At 44.1% G+C, this 26,598-nt stretch overlaps 1 long non-coding RNA gene across 1 annotated transcript; it reads left to right on the top strand.

The window, feature by feature from the left end:
• The first annotated feature begins 4,831 nt into the window (after positions 1–4,831).
• On the top strand, positions 4,832–20,791 carry LOC113981411. The gene is made up of 4 exons (XR_003538406.1): positions 4,832–4,960; positions 13,128–13,136; positions 13,435–13,439; positions 20,781–20,791. It is a non-coding gene; the product is annotated as an uncharacterized LOC113981411 (long non-coding RNA).
• Positions 20,792–26,598: the final 5,807 nt, after the last annotated feature.

The raw sequence follows: 26,598 nt of genomic DNA, 5'->3' as shown, positions 1-26,598 counted from the left end.
GAACAAACCGGAAATGGGAAGCAACCTTATGGAGCCTCACACGACGGGTTGCAGAAGCCACTGAAGGACAAGGTGAATCAAGTCAAGTCGCAGAGCTTAGAGCCATCCAACTGGCTTTGGATATTGCCGGAAGAGAGAAGTGGTCAAGACTTTACACTGACTTGTGGATGGTGGCCAATGCTCTGTTGGGGGAGGCTGGACAGATGGAAGAAGGCCAATTGACAACATAAAGGGAAACCCATCTGGGCTTCTGATATCGCTGCTTGGGTAGCAAGACATCGCTGCCCAGGTAGAGAAGCTGATTGTGAGAGTCCACAATTAACGGATCTTGATTGTGTACTCTCTGCTAGAGGTTTCCCAGAGAAGAATTCAGTTGCACGGTCCCCCTTCAGCAGGAGGAGAGAGCGACCAAGTTTCCTCTCTGTGTCCCAAGGCGAAAAGACCTTTATTTCGAAACTCCCGCGGTTTATATGGGCTCGGGGAGAGGGCAAGAAGAAGGGACGTGATTGGGCTAAGGTCCGGGGGGAAGGGAGTGTCTTGAGGGCTCTACTGCCCAATGGGGGATACAGGAGGACCGTGTTCCAGTAACAGAACCAGGGACTGGGGAGAGATGGGTGAAACAGCCCATCCTGCTTATGCAGGGGCGGAGTCTGCGATCAGGAAGGGGAGACAATATGGTTCCGAATGGGGCCGCGTGGGTCGGGGAAATTACACAACTCAGGGAGAACCCGTACAATAGAAAACGCAAGTAGTTGTTTTTCTGCTTCGCTTGATCCCGGGAAGCCGCTGCTGTAATGGACTCGTTTCTAAAGCTGTTCTTTCCAGGCTTTGTAATCCTGGCGTTCGCCTACACACAATGTAGGCGCACATGAGCCCAAAAGCTGAGCAAATGAAGAACATCGCAACAATGAACAGGCAGACCGAGCTGCCAAAATCAAAGTGTCTTAGTCAGATCTTGATTGGCAGGAGAAGGGAGACTTGTTCCTAGCTCAATGGGCCTATAATGCCTCAGGTCCTCAGGGAAGAGATGCCACCTATAGGTGGGCACGAGACCGAGGGGTGTATTTAACCTTGGACAGTATTTCTCAGGTTATCCATGATTGTGAAACGTGCTGCAATCAAGCAGGCTAAGAGAGCAAAGCCGCTGTGGTATGGTGGGAGATGGAGATATGGAGAGGCCTGGCAGACTGATTACATCACACTGCCGCAAACCCACCAAGGTAAATGCTATGTGCTTACCATGGTGGAAGAAACCACCAGATGTCTGGAGACACACTCTGTGCCTCATGTCACTGCCCGGAACACCATCTTGAGCCCTGAAAAGCAATTTCTGTGTTGACATGGCACCCTAGAGCAAATTTAGTCAGACATTGGGACTCATTTCAAGAACCTGGATAGGTTGGAGAGTTGGGTCGATTCCAACGGGATGCGGTTCAACAAGGCCAAGTGCCGGGTCCTGCACTTTGGCCACAACAACCCCATGCAATGCTACAGGCTGGAGACAGAGTGGCTGGAGAGCAGCCAGACAGAGAGGGACCTGGGAGTTTGGATTGACAAGAAGCTGAACATGAGCCAGCAGTGTACCCAGGTGGCCAAGAAGGCAAATGGCATCCTGGCCTGTATCAGGAACAGCATGGCCAGCAGGTCCAAGGATGTGATTCTTCCCCTGTACTCAGCGCTGGTGAGGCCACACCTTGAGTGCTGTGTCCAGTTCTGGGCCCCTCAGTTCAGGAAGGACATTGAGGTGCTGGAGCAGGTCCAGAGGAGGGCAACAAGGCTGGTGAAGGGACTCGAGCACAAGTCCTATGAGGAGCAGCTAAGGGAGCTGGGGCTGTTCAGCCTGGAGAAGAGGAGGCTCAGGGGAGACCTCATCACTCTCTACAACTACCTGAAAGGAGGTTGTAGCCAGGTGGAGGTTGGTCTCTTTTCCCAGGCAACTGTCAGCAAGACAAGAGGGCATGGTCTCAAGTTGTGCCAAGGGAGGTTTAGGTTAGATATTAGAAAGAATTTCTTTACAGAGAGGGTAATCAGGCATTGGAATGGGCTGCCCAGGGAAGTAGTGGATTCTCCGTCCCTGGAGATTTTTAAAAAGAGACTGGATGTGGCACTTAGCGCCATGGTCTAGTAACCGCAGCAGTAGTGGATCAAGGGTTGGACTTGATGATCTCGGAGGTCCCTTCCAACCCAGCTGATTCTATGATTCTATGACTCTATGATTCTATGAATAGTCTAGTTACCACCTGGGTTAAAGAGCAGGGTATTGAGTGGGTATATCATATTCCCTATCGTTCACCAGCCACTGGGAAGGTTGAACAGTGTAATGGACTGTTCAAAACTACTTTGAAGGCATTGGGCGGGGGGACTTTTAAGCATTGGGATCAGCATCTAGCAAAGGCTACTTGGTTAGTCAACACTAGAGGCTCTGTCAACCAAGCTGGCCCCTCCCAATCAGAGCCCCTTCACACTGTAGATGAAGTCCCCGTTGTGCACCTGAGATGTATGTTAGGGAAAATGGTTTGGATTAGTCCTGCCTCAAGCAAAGGCAAACCCATTCTTGGGATTGTTTTTGCCCAAGGACCAGGTTGCACTTAGTAGGGAATGCAGAAAGATGGGGAAACACAGTGTATAACCCAAAGGGACCTAATTTTTGGGTAAACTATCCATAACACTGTACCTGTATATTTGTAAATGTGTATATAGTTGGAATATGTATATATATATATATATGTATGTGTATTGTTGGAAGGTTTAAATCTGATATAACTTGATGGTATAAAATATTCAGGGTGGATAATGTTGTAGTTTCAGTTAAATAGGAAAGATTTTTGGTGAATTATTTCATACCACCATGTGGTTCGGGTTTGGGGGACTGCCCTCACCCCCCCCCATCTGAGTTGAGCTGGGGAGGGACTGTCCCCAGCATCTCGGGACCTGCAGGAAGGGTGGGCCCCTGAAGTTTAGCATTGCAGGAACTCAGGAGACAGGGTAAAATCCCCAGTGCTTCTGGAACTCACTCTCTTGTTCCTGGGTGTAGTTGCCAAGGGAAAAGACCACTGCAGCCCCTGCACCGGGCACTTCAAAGAGTTGCCCCGGTCTCGCGTGACACCAACCTCCATTTTCCTAAGGGCCACTCTAATATAACACACATAGAGCAAATGCTACCTGACCCTTGGAAGAAAAATTCACACCTAAAGCTAATGCAGGCAGCGACACTTATAACAAACAGCAGTAACTGCTGGATTTGTTCACAGTTTCCCACTCATTCGGATGCAAGCATTCAAATGATGGGACTTCCAACACTGAACATATTCTCCAATGGTCTCCCTCTGATGCTCCTTTTAGAAGAAAAAACAGCCCAAACCCCCATAGATGCACAAATCCTGTCAGTGGAAATAGCAGTCATTGAGATCTCCTGTGTTCAAAGATGCCTAAAGGGACCAGGAGTAGCTTCTCACTGAAAAATGGAGTCACCTAATTGTAAACAAGGAATAATTGTAGGAGATTATACCAAGTGTAATTTGCATTTAGATGTAACAGGAATAGGCATTTTAAATACACACTGGTGGCCTATTCCACATAATATGGGATACTACTGGCTTTGCAGAGGTCAAGCTAGAAAAGCTCTACCCCCGGATGGCAAGGAATATGCACCATTGGAGTTGTAGTACCAAAAGTAGATGTCATTGATATATCAGAATTACCCAGAGGACATCTACGATCTTTTATAACATGACACAAATGAATTTTAAATCTATTAGCTGAGAGGTCCTCTGGATTCCACAAGTTTGTGAGAGGATTCTTACCATGATTAGGAGTACCTGAATTAGAGAAGGCTATAGTGAACAAATCCGGAGTTATTGAACAAATAGAAAACTGGACAAATGATGCAATTAGCACTTTGCAACAAGAAATTACCAGCCTTTCAAAGGTAGTCAGAGTCAAATGGCTCTAGGTCTGCTTTTGGCTTCTAGAGGTGGTGTGTCCACACTCATCAACACCAGTTGCTGTGTATGGGCAGATCAGACTGTGGGGGGACCGGTAGGTCCGCTGAGCCCCTGGAGGTTGAACCCCTGGATGAGTATAACAGATGGTATAAAGCCATTCCCATGAGAGCAGTGAAGTTAATTGGCCGTTTCCATGGACAGAGCAGCCTTGAGTATCAGGGAGTTGACTGGAAAGATGATAAGCAGTGTGAGGACAGGGCTGTTAGCTGTGTTTCAGGGTGCAGGTGTTAATTCTTGAGTGTTTTGTAAAAAGTATATTTACAGTAAGTGTGTGGGAAAGTGTGGATTAGCTCTCAATAAAGCAGGCTGCTGCGCTTAGGCGGCAGACTACTCTGGTCTCAACTCTCTGTGTGCGTGTCTACTTTCTCTACTGACCAAACCTAACCGATACGACAGATACCCCGCGACATCAGACTTTGAGAATTCAGACTGATTTGGAAGAAATTAGAAAGAACACCAGAATCTTTCATGAAATACAAAAAATCAAGGGAAGATATATTTGATTGGATAACATCATGGATTCCAAATTTAAGTGTGATTGTAAGAAAACTGATTGGCATAATTGTCATAGTTCTGACATTAATGGTTGGTATATTAATTTTATTTCAAATTTGCAAAATAGGATGTAACAGAATGTGTAAATCTGACAAATACCATTTTTTCTAAAAAGACCTCAAAAGGATGGATAGCTACTCTAACTTAAGTTTGTTTACATAGTGTTAAGAACCTTGATCAGTATTACTAAGGTACTAGATAATTTGAATAAGATAAGTTTTCGATTGTGTCAGGGTTTAGAGATGTAACAAGAACTAATAGTATTTGCAATGGAATTTACCATAGAAACTACATATATCTGAGCCAAGTGATTTAAAGGGACTAACCAAGCAAAGTAAAGAAACAATGAAGAAGGGAACTGAGGCAGCCAGCCAAGCAACACCAAGTTACTCTATAACCAGGTGAATTGTCCTGAAGAAGTTCATAAGGTGACCACTTAGAACTTTGGGGGCTCCAGACAGACAACCACCAGAGACCCCCGATGAAGCCTCTCAGAGACCTTATAAGGATATGTATATATGCTAATTAGTGTTGGGAAATTTCATGAATATGTAACAAGAATGCAGGGAACGAAACATGAATAAAATCATGCAATGCTGACATATGAACAGTAGTGGAGATACCTCTGTGTGCACTTTGGTGAACTGATTCCCAGGGCACCTGATGTGCTGCGATCATGCAGCGCATCATAATAAAAGAATGCCTGGCTTCTAAAACTCACAAATTTAGTCTTAGAGGTTTCTTTAAAAGCCAATTTTAGGCAACAATTCTTTTTAATAAAATGTTTTGTCTCAATAGTTTTGCAGTATGTATATGAGTTTTCCACAAGCATTGCTTTGGAATGTTTGTGCCTTCTCTCTGTTTGCCACAGTGGATGGAGAAGATTCCTCCCTGAATTCATATGATTATGGAATCAGGTTTGTGTACCTCCTCCTACCTCCTCAGAGCAAAGTACCCTGACTGGAGTAATATGCTGAGTAGGTAGGAATGATTTGAGTTTCATTACACCTCTGATTCCCCTGAGGCAACCAGACTATTGTGTAGTAGAATTTTTATAATTGTTAATGCTGAACTTTACTGAAGAACTGTATTAAGAAGCATGAGTGAAAGTGAAGGGAGTCGCCAACCAATCTGTCGAACTCCTTCAATCAGTGCCACCAAAAAGTTGGGCTTCATGAACTCTTCCCCTGGATCCTGGTTTGCATCGCATCTTTCCTACAATTTTAAAACTCCTGATCTACACAAGCTGGTAACATCATGGGTAGAATGGCTTGTTTGGATTGTCGCTCTGCCCTAATTGCCCATGAACTATCACGTCTCAACATCCACATAGCTACTCTCAGTGAAGTTCATCTCCATGAGGAAGGCAGCCTTAGAGAACATGGTGCTGGTTACACACTCTTTTGGTCAGGTAAACTCAGAACCAAAAGGCATCTCTCAGGAGTTGGCTTCATGATCAAAAACTTTATTGTTCCTAAACTCAAAAATCTGCTGACAGGTCATTCTGATCGCATTATTTCCCTACGCCTTCCACTACACAACAAGCAACACATTGTCCTCTTTAGTATATATGCCCCAACTCTCCAAGCCGACCCTGCTGAAAAAGATAAATTTTACACTGACCTGCGCCGCCTTATCCAAAAGGTGCCTGCAGATGATAAGATCATTATCCTTGGTGATTTCAATGCCAGAGTAGGTAAGAATTTTGAAGCATGGAAAGGAATATTAGGCAAGCATGGTGTTGGAAACTGCAACGATAATGGTCGACTTCTGCTAGAATTCTGTGCGGAGCAACAGCTCACCATCACTAATACTATCTTTCAGCAGAAAAATAGTCTGAAGACAACCTGGATGCACCCCAGATCTAAGCATTGGCACCTCATTGATTATGTCTTGATGCGACGGACAGATGTCCGTGATGTGCACTATACCCGCGTGATGCCCAGTGCAGAATGACAAACAGACCATCGACTTGTGCACTGTAAACTCAACTTCAATCTTAAGTTAAAACCTAAAAGGGGCAGTATCCCAAGGAGGAGACTCCAAGTTAACAATCTCCAATCAGACACAGTAAGAGACAGATTCCAGGCAAATCTTCAAACTAGGCTGGAAAATCATTCTACAGATTCTATAGATCCCTCTCCTGAAACACTTTGGCACCGTATTAAAAACAGCATCCTGCAGTCCTCTGAAGAATCCTTAGGGTTCTCCCTCAAGAAGAACAAGGACTGGTTTGATGAAAACAATCAAGAGATCCAGGAACTGTTGAGGAAGAAGAGAACTGCTCACCAAGCACACCTTGCACTGCCATCCTGTCATGTATCGATATTACTATCTATTCGATATCGTACTGATGGAAGCCTTGTCAACCTAAGGTGACTGAAGGCCCATACTAAGACCTTAAATCATCTTGTCTGGGAGCTGCTTTACGCTGTTGACGCTGCCCTCGTCGCTCACACAGAAGTAACTCTGCAGCGTTTAACATCCTGCTTTGCTGAGACTGCTGAGCTTTTTGGACTGGAAGTCAGTCTGAAGAAGACAGAAGTTTTCTATCAGCCTGGACCTCAGGAAGTCTTCCATCATCCCATATCACCACTGGCGAATCAGAGCTCAAATCAGTCCAGCAGTTTAATTACCTAGGTAGCATCATCTCCTTGGATGGTAAGATTGACGGAGAGATAGACAACAGGTTAGCAAAGGCATATAGAGCTTTCGAAAGACTCCATAAAAGAGTCTGGTGAAATAAACACCTGAAGAAAAGTACAAAGATCAGTGTTTACAGAGCCATTGTGCTGTCTACTGTCTTATATGGGTCCAAATCATGGGTCATTTACCACCACCACCTGCGACTCCTAGAACACTTCCATCAACACTGTCTCCGTACAATCCTAAACATCCACTGGTCAGATTATGTAACTAACACATCTGTTCTAGAACAGGCAGCACTTACGAGTATAGAGACCATGTTGCTGAGAACACAGTTGCGTTGGGCAGGACATGTCTCCAGGATGAAGGACCACTGCCTCCTCAAGATTGTGCTCTATGGTGAACTTCCCACTGGCTGCCGCAAGAGAGGAGTCCCAAAGAGGAGATACAAGGACTCCCTGAAACAACATCTCAGCCTTGGCCACATTGATCTGCATCGCTGGTCTACCCTGGCCTCCAATCGGGAGGTCTGGAGACACACTATCTATAACGCTGCTTCTTTCTTTGAGAACACATGCAGGATCACCATTGAAAAGACAACGCAGAAAGAATCGTATCCTGCTGATACCATCCAAGGAGTCTTTCTTCTGTGCCTTTTGCAACCAACCTTGTCTATCTCACATTGGCCTCTAACTATCAGCGTGCCTGTAGCAAACGTGGGTAGAGCCCTTCCCAAATCTTCGTTCGCGAAGCCTAGCCATGATGACATGACATATATGAACGTAGTACCTAGCCCAACATGAGGATAGTAACCATTCCAAAAATACATGCATTGAAATAACAACGTTTCTTGCAAAAACCAGTAATTAATTCCATATTATGCTCTTTTTAATATTGCTAACTAAATTCTGACCGATTTTTATAACAACTTCAAGTATAAATTTTAGGTATAATGTATAATTATAATATAACCAACACCCTTTTAAACTACCTGAGTTAAGACAGTAAGTTAAAGTAAGACTTAGATTGATGTATGTCAACATACTTAATGATAACACACACATATACAGTGGATATTTTTATAGCATGGAGGCAAGAAGTAGCTGCATTACCACTTCATGAGGTAAAGATGATTGACTGCAGTCAAGGAGGGAACTGTGGCAGGATGTTCTATCCCGATAAGGCCTAGAATCCAGTCAGAGAAATGCAAACAATGCAAGCTATCCATGGTGAGTTACCACTGGTGTCAAGGTGCTGTTTTGGTGTTGAATTACACTAAAACCAGCCTGGTTCACCAAACTTCAAACACATATCCTACTTTTTGAAGCAGGATTTGACAGATAAGCTGCTCGCTCACCTGTAAATCTATGACTAGCAGTCCATCACTTTATAACTATAAAAGCCTAGTCCAACTTTCATATGGCAGATTCTTCCACATACTTTCTTGAAGTGTGTGGAGTTCTCCCTTGAAGCAGGGATGCCGCTTCATGGTTACTCCCCAGGGGTTAAGTGAAAGACAGAGATCTGCCCATTATCATAGTGTGGTGAGTTATACCAATCTCTATGTAATGATTGTTTCTTTTGCTATTTTTGATACAATTGCTTTAATATAATTGCTTTGATACAGTATACTATACTATTTTATGCTATATTATACTCTACTAGTAGGTTTTTAGCTTTTACACTGTGTAGTAAATAATTCTGATTAGGATCTTTCGTCTGTTCATTTGTCTGTTCATTTGCCATAATAGATAATTCATTTTATATAAATATATCTGATTTGCCATCATTAAAACCTGCAGGACAAAGTATGTTAATCATACCTCTATAATTCTTTAAATTTAAACCATTGATGTAATCTGAGGCTAAGATTGGATTCAACTGCACCCAGGCTCCTCTCTGAGAAGGAGTTTAGAAAGCAAGGGGGTCCTTTCTGCACCTCATGGCTCAACAGCAGGGCTTCTTTAATAACTTTTGTCTAAGCCTTCCACTGCTCCCATGACAGTCCCTTTCCCCCTTCTGGTCTAGTTTAAAGTTTTATCAATGAGCCCTGCTGGCTCCTGTGCTAGAACTCTTTTTCCCTTCTGAGAAAGATGCATCCAATCAGATGTCAGCAGACCAAGTGTTGAATAGATCATCCCATGGTCAAAAACCCCAAAATTTTCCTGATGACACCAGTCTGGGAGCCATGTGTTGATCTGATGTATCTGCCTGTTCATTAGATATTATTCCTTGCTACTGCAAGGATTAAGTAAAACATTACCTGTGCTCCTGATCCTTCAGCCAATTGTCCAAAGGCCCTGAAGTCTCTTTTGATTAACCTAGGACTTCTCTGTATTTCGCCACTGCTGATTGAACAACCAATAACAGATAGTAATCAGAGGGCCTTACTAGACTGGAGAGTTTTCCAGTAATGTCCTTTACCCAAGCTCCTGGGAGACAGTAGACTTCCTTCAGAGTTGTGTCTGATCTGCATATCGGGCCCTCCGCTCCTGTTAGAAAGGAATCTCCTATTACAACTACCCTTCTTTTCCTCTTAACAGAGGAGGTCATGATGCAGGGGGCAGACTGTGTTGCCCTATGTGGCCCGTCTATCCCAGCCTCACCTCATCAGTTGACTGTCCTTCTAGTTCCAGGGCCTCATGCCTGTTGTAAAAGGTACCAGTCCTGCTTGTCATTGTCAAGTTTTCAGGAGGAGGAACTTTCCTCCTAATATGGGCAGTAACCAGTTTCCAGCCTCCATGTTCAACAGACCCTTGACTAACTACTTGACAGGGTTTCAAGTCCACCTGCATCTCCACTACAATGGAGGTTTAAGGCTCCTGAGACTGTAGTATCTCTGAGAATATCCTATCAATCCCTCGTTCATTTTCTCGAATACTGCATAGCATATTTACTTCCTCCCCTAGTTCCTTCACCTGGCGACACAGCTCATCAACAACAGCACACCTCCTACAAAAGGAATGATTGTTGGCCCCAGCCTCAATCATGAGTCTATTCACTACCTGACGGGGCTCTGGGCTGCTGACCAGATGTCCCTGAGCTTGGAAACCCCCTGTACAGTTCGATCTAATGCTCACCCCTGGACTTACCTCAGTAGCTACTGCTGCCGCCTCACCAACTTCCTCCCACCCCCACCTTCTTCCCAAGCTCAACTTCACTCCTGACTCTTCTACCTCCTCCCCTGAGAGGTGCTGGGGGGTGGAGGACAGGAATTGTGGTCAGTTCATTACGTGTTGTGTCTGCCACTCTTTCCCTCCTCATGCTTTTCCCCTGCTCCAGCGTGAGGTCCCTACCACAGGATAAAGTCCTTCACGAACTTCTTCAACATAGGTCCTTCCCACAAGTTGCAGTTCTTCACAAACTGCTCTAGCACAGGTCCTTTCAACAGGGTGCAGTCCTTCAGGAACAGACTGCTCCAGCATGAGTCCTCCACAGGGTCAAAGGTTCTGCCAGAAAACCTGCTCCTCTGTGGGCTTAAAATATGGACTGTACTTCTGTGGATGAGTGCACAAATAACATCTGTATAGTAATAATGGTTATATCTGAATTGTAACAAGATATTACCATATTTTTAAAATAGACTCTAATGGTGGTGGTAACTTCATTTTTTATTTTTCTTCCCCAGTAAAAAAACACATGGTGTGTCTCATCATAATTAGAACCCAGTTTTTCCCACAGCACTAAATTCAGCTTGGTGAGTACAGGCCTAATTGTAGTAGTTCCTCCATTTATCCGTTAGTTAGGAGCATACCTTCCTTTTACATATACATATCCTAATTTCTGTAACCTGCATATGTAAAGAACCAACTGGTTCTATATAAGCAGTCATTACAAGATAGATGACCATGCTGGATTTTGTAGCATTATTCGCAACTGTGAATAAGAGCTATAGGGGAGAAAAAGGATTTTGCTCAATGCTGAGTTTTTGTCTGATGCTTTTTAAACAATGCATTTATCTGTTCTTCATTTTTCAAAGTATCTTCTACAACTGTGCAGTTATAATTCAGCATTATCATGTATACTTCTGCATTAGTAAATACCTAGGACCTGCTGAGTAATTATGAAAAAAACTCATAATGAAATGCAGCAAAGAGTTCTATTTAAATTTTGAAGTTGATAAACAACTTTTCTACTTAAAATAAGAATTTTCCAACCATGTTTCCTTATGAGTTCTCAGAATGCATTACTAAAAATGTATAAACAATGTGGTAAAAACAAAATGTGATTTTCCGCACCTTCAGCCTGTGGAAAACCATTTGTAAACAAAATGAACTAATATATATAAAAAAATAATTAACTGATGTTGAAATAGTAGGGCAAGTGCATGAAATTTTTATAACTCTTTTTTTATGACCAAAATCTAAGAAACCTGTATAGGGTGAGATTGATGGTCCATATAATTCAGTATTCTGTCCCTGAAAATGACCAGTAGTGGGTGCCTAGTGTAGCATGACAAGCATATTTTCCTGAGATATTTTTTTCAGCAGTCTCTCACTCATGAACCCCCAATCCAGAGTTTGTACCTTTGCACTTAATAGTCCCTGATGGAAAATAAGAAAGTGCAACAACTGGACTAGACTTAGAACAGAAGGTTTTGTCAACATAAAATATCAGCTAAAAATTTGATTGTTGTGTACTATCTTTCATTCAGGGGTTATTACCTTTATATTTGCAGAACAAATATCTTATAATATAAACTGTATTCCTAGTAAAGCAGTTCACTGTTATTGCTATCCCTTTCTAATACAAAATAGACCTTATTCAAGATGCTCTCTGGTTTAAAAGATATAATATGCTCACAATCACTAGTAGAAGTACAGTTAATGCCATAATCCATTCACGTTCCCATATAAATTATTTTTCTAAAAAAAACCCAGAAACCAACCCACAAAAATACGTTATTCTATTGTTGCCTAAAAATCAGGAGCAAAAAAAGTCACCAGGTTAATTTAGTAGTGATAAGATAGAGAGCAGGTCTTTAATAATGGCCTTCTGGCCACTGGAGTACAGAAAAGGGGCACGCACTGTGTCCAGTGGTTCTACAATTTTATAGTATTGTCCATCCAATACCAGAACTATCCACCCTCCAGATCCTCCCCAGATCTGCCCCCTGCATGCCTCTTTGGAATTGAGTCGGTGGATCCCAAGACCCCTTTCTTCCTCATCTTCCCCTTCTTCACGGCACATACTGTCTTTGGACCTTCTCCAAGGTTCCAGGCTTGAAGGTTGCTTTGACTATGATGGTATCTTGTTGTTCAGGCCTGGGGTGCAAATGTTCTTAAACAGAAGGTGTTTACTACAGTTCTGCCTTAAAAAGGAGCCTAAACCAGCCTAAAGAATTTAGAAAATTCAATATGAAATGGGGAAATAGGGTTTAGTGAGTGTTAACTACCATTCTAAAGTGTGAGAGACTATACAATTATACTAAAAATCTATATTTACTTCACAGCTACTTTAAAATCTACATTTACTTCACAGCTACTTTAAAATCTACAAAACGCTAAAAATCCTAAAAATTCTGAGGCATCACTATTCAAGCACCAAAATCAACTAATTTAACCTACTAATTGAACATTTATAAGTAATATTAGAGCAATCATAATAATATTGTTTAATGCTTGTTTGGATACAGAATTCATAGCAGTACTAAATAAAATAATAATTATGCCAGGCGACCACCAGGCACGCCGTGCTGGACGCCGAGCGTGCCAGGCCACGCGGTCGCCAGGCGTACCGCGTGGTGGCCGGCGGGGATTGCGCCATCGTGGGAGAGGAGAGGGGGAGCTTCGGAGCACACAGAGATTTGCCGGTCCGGTTTGCGGGAGGGGAGTGGTGTCGGGCGGGCCGTGAGGGTCCTCAGACCTGCGGGAGGGTGGGCGGGGCAGTCCTGTATCGAGTATCGCAAGTGAGCAGTGCAAGGGAAGATCTGTGGAAACACAGTGGGAGGAGGATAAGGTCTGGGTGGATAGTGGGTTCTTCTGGGGGGTTGGGGTCATGGGAGGTACCCGAGCCCCGGGTGGGTGCGGGGGCCGGATCGGTTTGCTTTTGGCTCACCTGCGGCTACTGTCCAGATTAGATTTGTTTTGGATTTATTTATTTATTGTGTCCTGAAAGGGTGGTCAGGACAAAGGGATGTTCCTGGGTATTTCTCTGGGATTGAGTATAGATGGGTGGCAGAAAAGTAGGGAGTGAAAGCCTTGTCCTAACCGTTTTAGTGGGAAAGAAGCCTGTGTACCCCTATGTGGTTGTGAGCTATGCTGGCGATGGTATATGCCTTCAGTAGGGTCTCCCATGCCAGACAGGTCAAAACCGAAGGGTCAGATAAAATATGTCCATGGGCAGAATGAGCTCACTAGCCTTCTGGCAGTCATCCTAGGAGAAGGACAACTCTAACTCCAAACCCGGGCAGATGGAGCTCGCTTAGCCCTGTAAGGCCATCCATCGAAGAGAAGGATACTCTAATTAAACCTACGTCCTGAGGACCTCGCTGCCAGTGTCCAAGCTCACTCGGCCCTGGCAGATGAACCTTAGGATTAAAGGGTGGGTCCAGTTCTGTGCATGCTGCGTCTCACCTAAAAAATCCACTGCGCAGGCTCGCTCAAATTATGCCATCATTTTGAAATATCTTTTTAAGAACTGTTAACTTCATTAAGGGTAGAGAGTACCATTTTATGGAAAATCTGTTTTAGGTTAAAAAAATAAATAACAGAACTAGTTATATTACCAAGAACAAGTACCTCATTTTCAAAGACTTATGAAGAATTTAATCTTGTCTTCCAGTTTCTCACTTTCTTGTTGCATAATGCTAATACTTTACGTTTTGCTTACTTGAATTGTAAGAATATTAGTTTACAATTCTGAAGAGAGTTGAGGCTGCTAATTTCACAAGATAGAGATTACCAGAATGCAGCACTTTTCCATCATGTTCCTTCCTTGCTTCAGGCTTTTGAGTGATGAATGAGAAGACAATAGTGGGAGCAGAGGAGTTTCTGCCCTAAGAAAGCATTTGAATGGCATAACTTTTTCTTTTTTAAACAAATCTAAAAAAGATTATTTTCTATTTACTTCCTGATATTTTGATGCCTAAAATGGAAGAAAAATTATCCAAACAATATTAGTATAGATAAGATAGCAACTCTTTAATGAAGGCCTTCAAGGTGCACACAGTGCATAGGCACACACCCATGTCCAGGGGTTTTACAATTTTACAGTACTCATCCATCCAATCCAAGAACTATCCGCCCTCAGGTCCTCCCCAGATCTGCCCCCCTGGCAGGCCTCCCCGGAACTGAGTTGGAAATCTCAAGACCCCTTTCTTCCTCATCTTCCTCCTCCTCCTGGCACGCATTGTCTTTGGAGCTTCTCCAAGGTTTCTGGGCCTTCAAGGTTGCTTTGGCTACAATGATATCTTATTTTCCCGGTCCAGGTGCATATGTCCTAAACAAGATGTGTTTGCTAGAGTCTTTTCCCTTAAGAAGAACATTAAACAAACTTAAAGAATTTAGAAAATTCAATATGAAGCGTGAGAACAGGGTTTGGGAACTGTCAACTGCTATTCTAAAGTGTGAGAAACTTTACAGCTGTACTAAAAATCCATATTTGCTACAAATCTTAAAAATTCTAAGGCATCAATTTAAGCCTAAGAATATATATTCTCAAACTTTCCTTCACAGTCACTGTATATGGTTGGGAGGTGTTGTCGTGTTCTGCTTTTGAAATGATTTTAGGTAATCATGTAGCAACTGGAGTGGAGACAGTGCCATCTTCTTACCGTAATATATCTGCAATATTTGTAGATACTTTTTGATATCTTGTGAAAATTTACCAAATTGAATAAAAATAGGGTCTCTGAAGATAACCAGTTTGCACATACCGCCTCCCTTTACAGGCTTTGCACCTTAACTGTACTGCACAGTTGTGTGCTGTTACTTGAAGCTGAAATAACAGACTAGGACTTCCCTGTAATGACTGTCATTGGCTGTGAGTGGCATTCTCTCACTCAGCACACCAGCTAAGATGGGAGAATTTTTTCCTACCCTGCAGACAGTAGAAATTACTGACCCCAGGGGAGAGAAATGGGTAATTGCAGTGGGGGAGAACTGAATTTGCAGAAAACAGAAAAACGCGGAGGATAGAGGAAATCAAAGCATCAAAGATGTAGCAAAACATTTTTGTAAAGGGGTTGTGTAAGGGCAGAAGACAGTCTCGAGTTTTTGGGTACATGGACAGAATAGGAAGCAAAAGTTGGAGATGTGTATGAGGGAAGCAAGAGCTAGAGGTCAGGTAGACAGAGAAGAGGAAATTTGGGTATGTGGAAGTGTAAAGAAGAGAAAGGGCAGGAGAGTTAAAGTGAAAAATGTGACTAGATGTGAGAAAGAATATGAGCATGAACTATAAGAGGACAGTAGACAGGCAGAAACTGAAATCTATGACACTGGAAACTTGTGGAGATGGAGAAAAAGAGGCTTGGTGGTATGGCAGAAAGGTACAGGCAACTAAGTTGGGGGTATAGTGCCTATGAGACTTCAGATTGTATGCAGTAGTATTTCTAAAATATCCTTGCAGTCACTGGGTGAAATAGCATATTTTTTCCCATCATCTGTCTTGGTTTACTGACAAATCAGAGGCGGGACCTCTGATGGAATAGAAACACCCCCCACCCCCCCAAATTATGACATTTTTTTGAAATTACGAGGTGTTCAAGTGAAGTATGAAAATTAATAATAGTTTTACTAAAAACAGAGAACAAAACAGAACAAAACAAAACCCAAACAATAACAGAAAAAACGTCACCTAAACCCACTGTTTCAGTTCTGTGCCACAGCAAGGTCTGACAGGGTCATGTGATCGCAATGTAGCCGGAGCAGACCTGCAGGCATCAGAGGCACTGACAGCCCTCAGAACATGACAGTCACCATGGCAATGGGAGAGTTCCTATCCAACATAGGAGCTGCAGAGCTGGAATGCGTGTATGGCAGCAACGGTGGCAGCTGCTGCCACAGCGGCAAAGAAATGGCACGGCTCTGAACAGTGGGGAGGTGGCAGAGATGGCTGCCGTGGCACAGCTTTGGGTGGCAGGGATAGCTGTTGTGGCATAGGCACTGCGGCACAGAGGCACAACCCAGCCGAGCAGCAACAGCAGTGGCAAGGAGGGGCAAATGGTCAGAGACCCAAACCACGATGAAAGAGAGAGAGAGAGCAGCCCGACTGTGCTCCTGCCCTTGCACCCCCCCCACCGGAACCAGATAGAGTTCCATTCCTGCTAGCAAGTTTTATGCTATTAAGTTCTCGCAGTATTTCTCGGCAGGACCCTTCATACCTCTCCGCCCCCTCCCTGCAGAGAGAGAGCAGAGGGTTGCGACCTGTTGCGACCTGCCCCAGAAAAAGGGGAGGGTAACCCAGGTTCTTATTAATAAATCCCTTGGAGTGGATTAGAGTGAAACTGTGCTGGTTAAAGGTAAACCAGCAGGGGAAATGAACCCAACTCAAAAGAGAGATTATAAGTCAGAATAACAATTTAATAAAATAATACAATAAGTACGATTATACAGACAAACAATTGGTTTTAACCCACAAAACCCAAATGTATAACCCAGCACCCTGGGGCATGAACAGAGTGGTGTTCGTTGGGCCCCCTGAGTCCAAAGTAAAAGGAGAGGGGAAAACCTGTTGGTGAGAGTGCTGTTGCAGTCTGGTCAAGAGTGGTGATTGCAGTCCAGTCGAGAGTGGTGGTTGCAGTCTGGTTGAGAGTAGTGGTCTGCAGTCTGGTTGAGAGTGGTGGTCTGCAGTCTTCCTCTGGATCCCACGAGTGGTTAAAAAAGTCCCAAGACCCCAAGATTATATATCCTCCAGTTCAGGAAGGAATGCCCAGTACCTCCCTCAGGGAGGGGAGTTCCACAATGGGTGTGAGGACAGGAGCATCCTCTTATCTCGCAGGCCTCTTAACACTCAGTTTTATAGCCTGAGGAGTCAGGCCTGCTCTGGGCAGATGGTGTAAATGGTCTATTGATAAGTTTCTGGGAAATGGCATGGAAGGCTATAGAATACACAGTTTTGGGTTACACCCATACAGTGATGAACTAGTCCCAGCTGTTCTAACTAGGACAGAAATGACACTGAATAAATAATCAGTGTTTGAAAACATATATATGTGGGGTTTATTTTAGAACAATTTTATTTCAAAGGTAAACAGGTATGTTGCCATTTTGGGTGTTATCGTCTATATCTATCATCTATAGCAATATGGCATAAAGATAACCTTTAGGGAAAATGCATAAGGGAGAGAAAGGGAAAGACAGGGTAAGGGAGAGTAAGGGAAAGGAAAGGATAAGGGTATATAGTCACCGCCCACTGGACCCAGTGATGGAACTTGATAGTTGTAGAAGCGATGGTCTTGATCTGTTGGGGGTGGGAGAGGGAAGCCCACACACTCAAAGAAGTTATGAGTCATTATATACTTCCAGAATGCCTTGTACCTGCCTGGAGCAGAGAGTTTTACCATGGATAGTGTCATGGGCCATGCCATGAGCCTCCAACATATTCTGGGCATGCGGAGTTCCTCTGAGGGGTATGGTAAAAGGGTTTTTTCCTGCCTTTCAGGATTGGTGGGGAGACGGGCTTTGACGGGCCATGCCACAAGCCTCCAACGTCTCCGACAGCCCAGGCCACATGCGCAGTGTTCATGTGAAGGGCACAGCAGAAATGGCTCTTCCCGCCTTTTTTAGGACTCGACCCCTCAGCAGCACTGGCAGGGGGATGGACCCCGCTGGGTGAGCAACCTCCTCTTCCCAACCTGCAAAAGTCCCCTGGTGATCCTAGAATGTGATGCCTCAGAGCTTTTTGGATTTTTTAACTTTTGTAGATTTTAGAAGTAGTTGTGTAGTAAATATAGATTTTAATGTAGCTGCATTGTATCCCTTCCCTTAACATAGTAGTTTACACATACGCAGCCCTATTACCCCATTTCATATCAATCCCTCTAAATTCCATTAGCATGTTTAGTCTTCTTTTCAAGGTAGAATTGTAGAAAAACACCTCTGCTTAAGAACATCGCACCCTAGGCCTAAGGCCTGATTAAAGGACCGGCTCTTTTTATCTTATACACTAAATTGGCCTGAAGTCTTTTTCTCCACCATCTCTTTAGGCAACAAATGAGTAAATCATTAACCATTTCAGTCTCTGACACCCCCACTGAGAAGTAAGATAACACGCAGGTACCCCCAAAAATGCCAGACAGTGGAAGTTCAGGAGAATTTATTCCAAAAATCGAGAACACTAGACTTACAAGGAAAAACTGCACCAGTGCTGCAAAAAGCACTGGGCCTGAGAAAGACACACCTCCTGTTCTCTTCCAGGCCTCTTATCTTCTCTGTCCGAGCCCTCCCCAGGCCCTGTCTGCTGCACCTGCTTGTAACATCTGTTTATCTCTCCACATACCAGAGAAAGAGAACCTGCATCTTTCTCTAGAATGCAAAAGGAGATAGAAAAGAAAAACATCAAACTATTTTTGAGAAAGGAACTCTTAGGCAGGAAAGACTTCCGAAGCGAAAAAGTCCTAACTCCTCATTACAAATTCTTCCAGAAGGGTATCTACCCTTGCGCTCTCCAAAACCACATGATGATATGAAAAAATTCAACAAGACAGTCTTCTTCATTTAGCTAAACCATAACATTATTCACCCTGAATTTTTCCATACCATCATGTTATATCAGATTTAAGCTTTCCAGCTATACACATACATACATATTCCAATTATATATGTTTACAAATACACACATACAGGCACGGTGTTATGGACAGTTTACCAAAAAAATCTATTTTCCTGTTAAGAGTACTAAAACAATTCTTATCTTGATTTAAATAAGATCTGTCCATTTGAGTCAGTCCATTTCCTGCTACCAACAAAATGCTTCTTAAAATAAATTTCACATTAGCTGGGGCAACTGCAGAGTGAGTAGTCAGAAGACTACCTACCCAACCAGCATGCCTTTATGAAAGCATCCTGGCTTGTATTAGTGTGGCCAGCAGGACTAGGGAAGTGATCATTCCCCTTTACTCTGCCCTGGTGAGGCCACACCTCAAATACTGTGTTCGGTTTTGGGCCCCTCACTACAAGAAAGACATTGAGGTGCTGGAGCATGTTCAGAGAAGGGCAACAAAGCTGGTGAAAAGTCTGAAGCAAAAGTCTTATGGGGAGCAACTGAGGAAGCTGGGTTTTTTTTAGCCTGAAGGGGAGACCTTATTGCTCTCTACAGTTTCCTGAAAGGAGGTTGTAGGAAAGTGGGGATCGATCTCTTTGAGGTAACAAGCCATAGGACAAGAAGAAACAGCATCAACTTGCACCAGGGGAGGTTTAGATTGGATATTAGGAAAAATTTTTTCACTGAAAGGGTGGTGAAGCATTGAAACATGCCAACCAGGGAAGTGGTGGAATCACTGTCCCTGGAAGTGTTAAAAAACCATGTAGGTGTGGTGCTTAGGGACATGGTTTAGTGGTAAACCTGGCAGTGTTAGGTTAATGGTTGGACTTGATGATCTTGGAGGTCTTTTCCAACCTTAATGATTCTATGATTCTAAGAGAACAGTCACTAGAGTCTCATGCTAGAAGAAATAGAGGATATGTTATTTTCTACACCTGAAGATGGAGATTTATTAGACCTTTTAGCAAATAATTTGATTTTACAATACATTACCAGGAATTAGTGAGATTGGCTATGGTTTTTTTTTTATGTCCTTAGTCTACTTTGAAAGATTTTGAAGTGGGCCTTTATTATAGTTACAAAACTGTTTAAAAGAGCATTGCCCTCATAAAATGAGGGTGACAGGTGGAATGTAGCAAGGCTAACATGAAAGGTAATAGAAAAATCCACTACTTAAATTGAGTAAATGGATTTCTCTACTTCCTAGGACTGTTCTTTTATGTTAGTGTAGCAGCAATTAGAGAGAAGAGGTTGCTCTGCAAATTGGCTCTGTCAACCATCTTTTTACTGTGTAAAACATAAAAAAATGGCTCCTAAGCAATCCACTTCAACTTTCAGTCTACAAATTATCAGATTAGAGCACTTCTGAAATGTTTTCCTGAGATTAACTAAAAGGAGACTATATTTGTATCAATAAGCAGATTATGGTTAAGGTAAATCTTACTGTGTTAGCAACAAAGGTGTGAGAAATATCTCTAATTTTAATTTCGGAGATGGCCAAATAAAGTGAAACAAAGAACTTTATTAACAGCACGCTGGGTGCACTGAACTCGTGACCAGGTTCAAGCACCCCTGAATGGGAGGGATGAGCCCTTTTAAGACCCTCTGATTTACATAACCACTCCCTCGCTCCTCCCATGCCAGGCCTCGTTCTTTTCTTCCTTAAAAGGCGATCTTTGCCTTCTGGTGCAGTCCATTGGTTGTCTTCATCCACCTATCAGGTTGTTTCCCTGCCCCCGGCTCACCTTCGCACTGTAACAGTAACCAAACAGAACAGTAAGTAACAATAAGTAGCAGTAAGCAGGCAGAACTATAAGCAGCAGTAGGCAACAATGAGCAGCAATAGGTAACCTCAAGCAGAACTGTATGTAGCAGCAGGTAGGCAGCAGCAATAAGCAACTTCAAGCAGAACCACAAGCAGTCCATCAGTCCCCAACCACAAAATGGCTCCCCAGTCCTTCAAACAAAATGGCCCCCAGGTGCCCCAGCATGAGGTAGCCCCTGCTTGTAATAAAACCATCTTAATTATTTCCCACAAAGGGACTACATTATTACTGCAGAGTTCTTAAAAAAATTGATTAATGCTTTAAAAATAATTAGTCCACATTTCAGATGTAATAGTGTTCTCTTGTTTAATTAAGAAATGATGCATCACTTTACCATAATAGTAAAATAGCTAATTTTTTGAAAAACAAAATAAACTTTCCTTACCAACAGATACTAAGTCACTTATTAAATACAGTTTGCCTCCCTGTCTTTAGCATTTGTCTCCTTTGAGACCTAGTGTGACTTCTGCTTCTGTGGACAATAATATTTTGTATTGTAGCTTCGTGATAGTCAGCAGTTCCCACAACTCGTCAGAATCATTGTGATCAGATGATAGGATTGGGAGTTGGTAAATGTGATTTCTACAGCAGACTACAAGTATGACAGTGGGAAATTATTTAACCTTGGTGCCGTATTTTCTGTAATACCTAGGCAGATGTTCATGATTAGAGTATTGCGAGGCTGTGCTGGTTTAAAAGAAAACTGGTGGGAGAAATGAACCCCACTCAACTGCCTCCTTTCGATAGCGGAGGAAGAAATACCAAGAGAGAGTACAAGTCAGAGTTACAATTTACTGAAGAAAGTGCAATAAAATACAACAATGCAGAGGAACTGGTTTAACCAACAAAGGCAGAGTATAACCTGGGCCCCTAGGACAAAAAACCAAAATGGTGTCAGTTCCTGTGCTGCAAGCCACACAGGCTCCCCAGAGGGAAATCAAAAAGAAAAACCTGGGAAGCTTTATCATCCGAATCAGGAATTACCTGCCTTTATGCCAACCCCCAGCAGTGGTGGTGCAGGTGTCTTGGTGGGGGGAGCAAGTGGCAGCATGATCCAGGGATGGCTCCCTTCCTCACCTGTAGATCTTGAGACTTAGTTGTTGCGATTTCAATGTCCCTTGGTTGAAGTGATGGTTGCATTCTGGATCCATCAAGTGATGGGGAAAAGTTTCCCCAACACACGGTCCATCCTACATTATATTATGTTTAGGCTAGGTGGAAATGCTCTGGTATCACCCCGGGGCAGGGAGCGTTACACTGGACGATGTAATACTGGACATTTTAGGAGTCTTTGACACCTTCAAAGAAGTTACAGCCGCCTATTAGTCAGTTACATCCATTATGACCCATTATGGCCCATCAGCAGAGATGAATACCTTCAGGTTACATATGAATGCCCTGGTGCTTCCTCAGAGGGGAGTTATCACAGCTGAATCATTTGTGTAAGGAAAAAAACCCCACTATCCCACCTTGCAGGATTTGCTTCTTTCCTTATCTTGTTCAACACCCAGCTTGTAGCCTGATCCAACAGATAACAACAATACAACCAAGGGAGACCTTGAGCATATCAAGAATGACTGCATGGCTCTGGGGAATGAGGGTCAAGGGCATGAAGGCCCAGGTTGCATCTCATTTACCCTGTTGGTGAAGGGGGAAGGCTTGGAGAGGAGCTGATGGACCCTGCAGGTCAACACCTGGTTGTACAGCTGGTGTCATGGTCAGGGGTTTGGCTTTTCTGACCCACTTTGTGGACTGAGAACTGCTAGGAAGAGATGGGATCCACCTAGCAAAGTAGTGCAAAAGCATCTTTGTCAACAGGCAGGCCAACCTGGAGAGGAGAGCTTTAAACTAAGAATGATGTAGAGGTGTCATGGGCAGAATGGGAGCTTCAGACAAAGTTTATTAGAGAAGCCCTCATGTTGAGACACGAGGTGCAGAAAGGACCCCCTTGCTTTCTTAAACTCCTTATCAGAGAGGAGTCTAGGTGGAGCTAGATCCAATCTGTCCGCATTCGCGGATGACACCAAGTTGGGTTAGAGTGTCGATCTGCTGGAGGGTAGGAAGGCTCTGCAGAGGGACCTGGACAGGCTGGATCAATGGGCCAAGAGCAACAGTATGAGGTTCAACAAGACCAAGTGCCAGGTCCTACACTTTGGCCATAATAACCCCCTGCAGCACTTACAGGCTGGGGGCAGAGTGGCTGGAAAGTGGTCCAGTGAAAAAGGACCTTGGGGTACTGGTCGACAGTTGGCTGAACATGAGCCAGCGTGTGCCCAGGTGGCCAAGAAGGCCAATGGCATCCTGCTTTGTATCAGAAATAGTGTGGCCAGCAGGACTAGGGAAGTAATTCTTCCCCTGTACTCAGTACTGGTAAGGCCGCACCTCGAGTGTTGTGTCCAGTTCTGGGCCCCTATAAATTCAGGAAGGACATTGAGGCGCTGGAGCAAGTCCCAGGCAACAAAGCTGGTGAAGGGTCTAGAGCACAAGTCCTATGAGGAGAGGCTGAGGGAGCTGGGGTTGTTTAGCCTGGGGAAGAGGAGGTTCAGCAGGGACCTTATCACTCTCTACAACTACCTGAAAGGAGGTTGTAGCCAGGTGGGTGTTGGCCTCTTCGCTCAAACAACTAGAGACAAGATGAGAGGACATAGCCTCAAGCTGTGTCGGGGAGGTTCAGATTGGACATTTGGAGGAATTTCTTCACAGGAAGGGTGATTAAACATTGGAATGGACTTTCAACATCGAAACCCAACACAGGTAACTGGGGTGCCAGGATGAGCTGTGCTTCAGTACCAATAATTTCTGAAGTAGTTCAAATCCCTTCATAAGCTGCCAGTATCTCCTTTTCAGTTGGAGTATAGCTGGTTTCAGATTCTCTGTGTCCCTGACTCCAAAACCCCAGGGGTCAACCTTGAGTCTCCCCTGGTACTTTCTGACAGTGGATCCAGGTCGGGCCATTCTCCCCAGCTGCAGTGTTGAGCGCATTTTTTACATCTTGCCCTGTCTGGACTGGCCCAAGGGCTACTGCATGAACAATCTCCTGTTTAATTTGTTCAAAGTCTTGTTGTTCAGGGCCCCTATTTAAAGTCATTCTTTTTTTTTTGATCACCTGATAGAGAGGGCTGACAATCAGACTGTAATTTAGAATGTGCATTCTCCAAAATCCCACAGTGGCCAAGAAAGCTTGTTTATTAGCTGGTGGAGATTTTTCTGTTATCTTGTTAATCACATCCATTGGGATCTGACAATGTCCATCTTGCCATTTTATTCCTAAAAACTGGATCTCTTGTGCAGGTCCCTATACTTTGTTTCATGGAAAAACCAGCTTTTGGAAGGATTTGGATTATTTTCCTCCCTTTCTCAAAAATTTCTTCTGCTGTTGTCTTAGTTTTACAAGACAAAATGTCTTCTAAGGAGGGTGGGAACCTTCCTGGAATATAAGAACAAAAACCAAACAAACTCCTCCCTCCAAGTTACTATAACTTTGAAATTAAGAGGCTTCAGGCAAAAAAAAAAGTGTAGAAAAGGAAATAACAGTTCTTTTCTAAATATATATATGTAAAACAAAAACAGAACAAGCAACAACACCGTAACCAAAACTTTCAAATAATTAAATGTCTTTGCCTTTCAGAGCAGTTATAACCACAGACAACAGGGTGCGATGTTGGGCTCTGGGAGGCAAAGGCTGCAGTAACTCACTGATGATTGGCAGGGGGCGCTGTTGGGCTCCAGGAGGTGAAAGGGGCCAGCCAAGAGAGTGGTGCCGACTTCCGAAAAACCCCATGTGACAATGGCGGGTCTCTGCAGCAGCAGATGGTCTGGGACCCCTCCCGTGGGCACCACAGGGACTCTCTCACCATTTTCCCGAGTGTGGGGGGGAAATAGAAGCTCCTCTGCAGACGGTGCAGGTCCCCAACGGGTCCAGAGCACACCCAGGCAGTGATGGCAGTCCGCAGAGAAGACATCACAGGGCATGCGGGATTGGGGGGCGAGCTGGGACTCTCCCCAAGCTACTGCAAGCCTCAGCAAGGCAACAGCTGAGCACCAAAGGCAATGGAACCAGAGGAGTGTGGAAATTGTCAAGGGTGAATGCCAAAGTCTCCCTCCACACCACCTCCAAGGCAGGAAAGAAGAGAGCAAATGTATCTCTCCTTAACAGGAGACTGCTGTCTGTGTAGAAAGAATTCACTGAAGTTTAAAACCATCACAGCTGTATTGCCTTACACAATTATATCATCAATGTATTGCAGGTGTTTTGGAGCTCCCCCCTGTTCCAGTGCAGTCTGGATCAGTCCATGGAGGATGGTAGGGCTGTTTTTCCACCTCTGGGGCAGTTGGTTCCAGGTGTACTGGATACCCCTCCAAGTGAAGGCAAACTGTGGCCTGCATTCTGCTGCTAAAGCAATTGAGAAAAACACATTAGTGATATCAATTGTGGCACCACTTGGCTGCCTTTGACTCCAGTTCCTATTGAAGTTCCAGCTTGTCCAGTACAGTAATATTCAGAGGCAGTGTGACTTCATTCAGGCCACTATAATCTATTGTCAGTCTCCATTCTCTGTTAGATTTTTGCACTGGTCATATGGGGCTGTTAAAGGGTGAGTGGGTCCTGCTGATCACTCCTTGGCTCTTGTCATAGGTTTGAAAAGAGATGTTGGAATTTTTTCCCTAATGTCCTGTTTTTTCCACTTCCCCCCCATCTGTTTCTTCCGGAATGGGGGGCGTCGGGGAGGGGGTGGGGGACGGAGCGGAGCTGCAAGCGCTGGGCAGCGTGGGAGTGGGGGGAAGGGGGAGGTTCCCTGGAAGAGCCGGGGCATGCCTCGGGAGTCTTTTGTGTCCAGAGATTTTTTTGGTTTTGTCGGCCAACCGGACAGAGCGGGGGGAGGGGGGTGGTGGTTTCGACCACCTCCTTTTCTTTTCCTGAGAGGAATAATTTTTTTCCCCACGGGACACCTCGCGGAGACCGACTGAGAGAGAGACCGACCCATCTCAGAGCGAGGTATTCTGCCTTCGGGACTGCCTGTGGGAAAAAGGACTCTTCCATTGCTGGCTGTGAAGCCATCGGCCGCTGGCCACTGCGGGCACACGTGGCTGGGAGCAGCTGTTGAACTACCGGGACAGTCCTGCCTTCCCCCCTCCCTTCCCCCCACCCGGGTTGCCGCGGGTTTCTACCCCCCCCCGGGGAATTGGGACTTTGTTTTGTTTCTTCTGAAAGTTTTTGATTGCACCATTTGTTGTTTATTCAGATTTTGTTAATAAAAAGCTGTTTCTTTTCCTTTTCCACACTTCCACCTGAAGTTTCTTAATCTCTAAGTTGTAATCTTGTTAAACTAAGACAGCTCTTCAGCTGACGAATCAGTTTATGGATGGGAATCAGGGAGTCTTGGTGTGATATTGCAGCTGGTACACTGCTGTGGTAGGGACTGGCACCTGCTGTTCTTTAACCTTCAACAACCCCACAACAGAAGGGTCCTCTGAGAGACCAGGCAAGGTAGACAGCTGCTAACTTTCCTCTGTCTCCAGGGCAGCTATACCAAAAGCCCACCGGTACCCTTTTGGATCCTTGAAATACCCTCTCCTGAGATTATGCTAAGGATGCACAGAGCCTCTGGGACAGTCCCCATAGGGTGCTTTTGCCACTTGTGAGAAATAAAGAATCGGTTTTATTACAAGCAAATGAATTAAACAAATCACTAACGTAGGAGTTTTTCTTTACTAACCTATAAGGCGTATCGCGGAGTTGTAAGATGCTGGATTCAGCCTGGAACCGGTGTGAGAAAAATCTCTTTTATCAATTTATAAAACGGCAAAAAAAAAAAACCACCTGCAGGACAAGGAAACTTACAGAAAAGAATCCTTTATTTGCA

The sequence above is a fragment of the Neopelma chrysocephalum genome, unplaced genomic scaffold, assembly GCF_003984885.1.
Source record: "Neopelma chrysocephalum unplaced genomic scaffold, ASM398488v2 Primary Assembly neopelma1_96533, whole genome shotgun sequence".
NCBI classification, from domain to species: Eukaryota; Metazoa; Chordata; class Aves; order Passeriformes; family Pipridae; genus Neopelma; species Neopelma chrysocephalum.
This window is presented reverse-complemented; position numbering and strand designations above follow the sequence as displayed.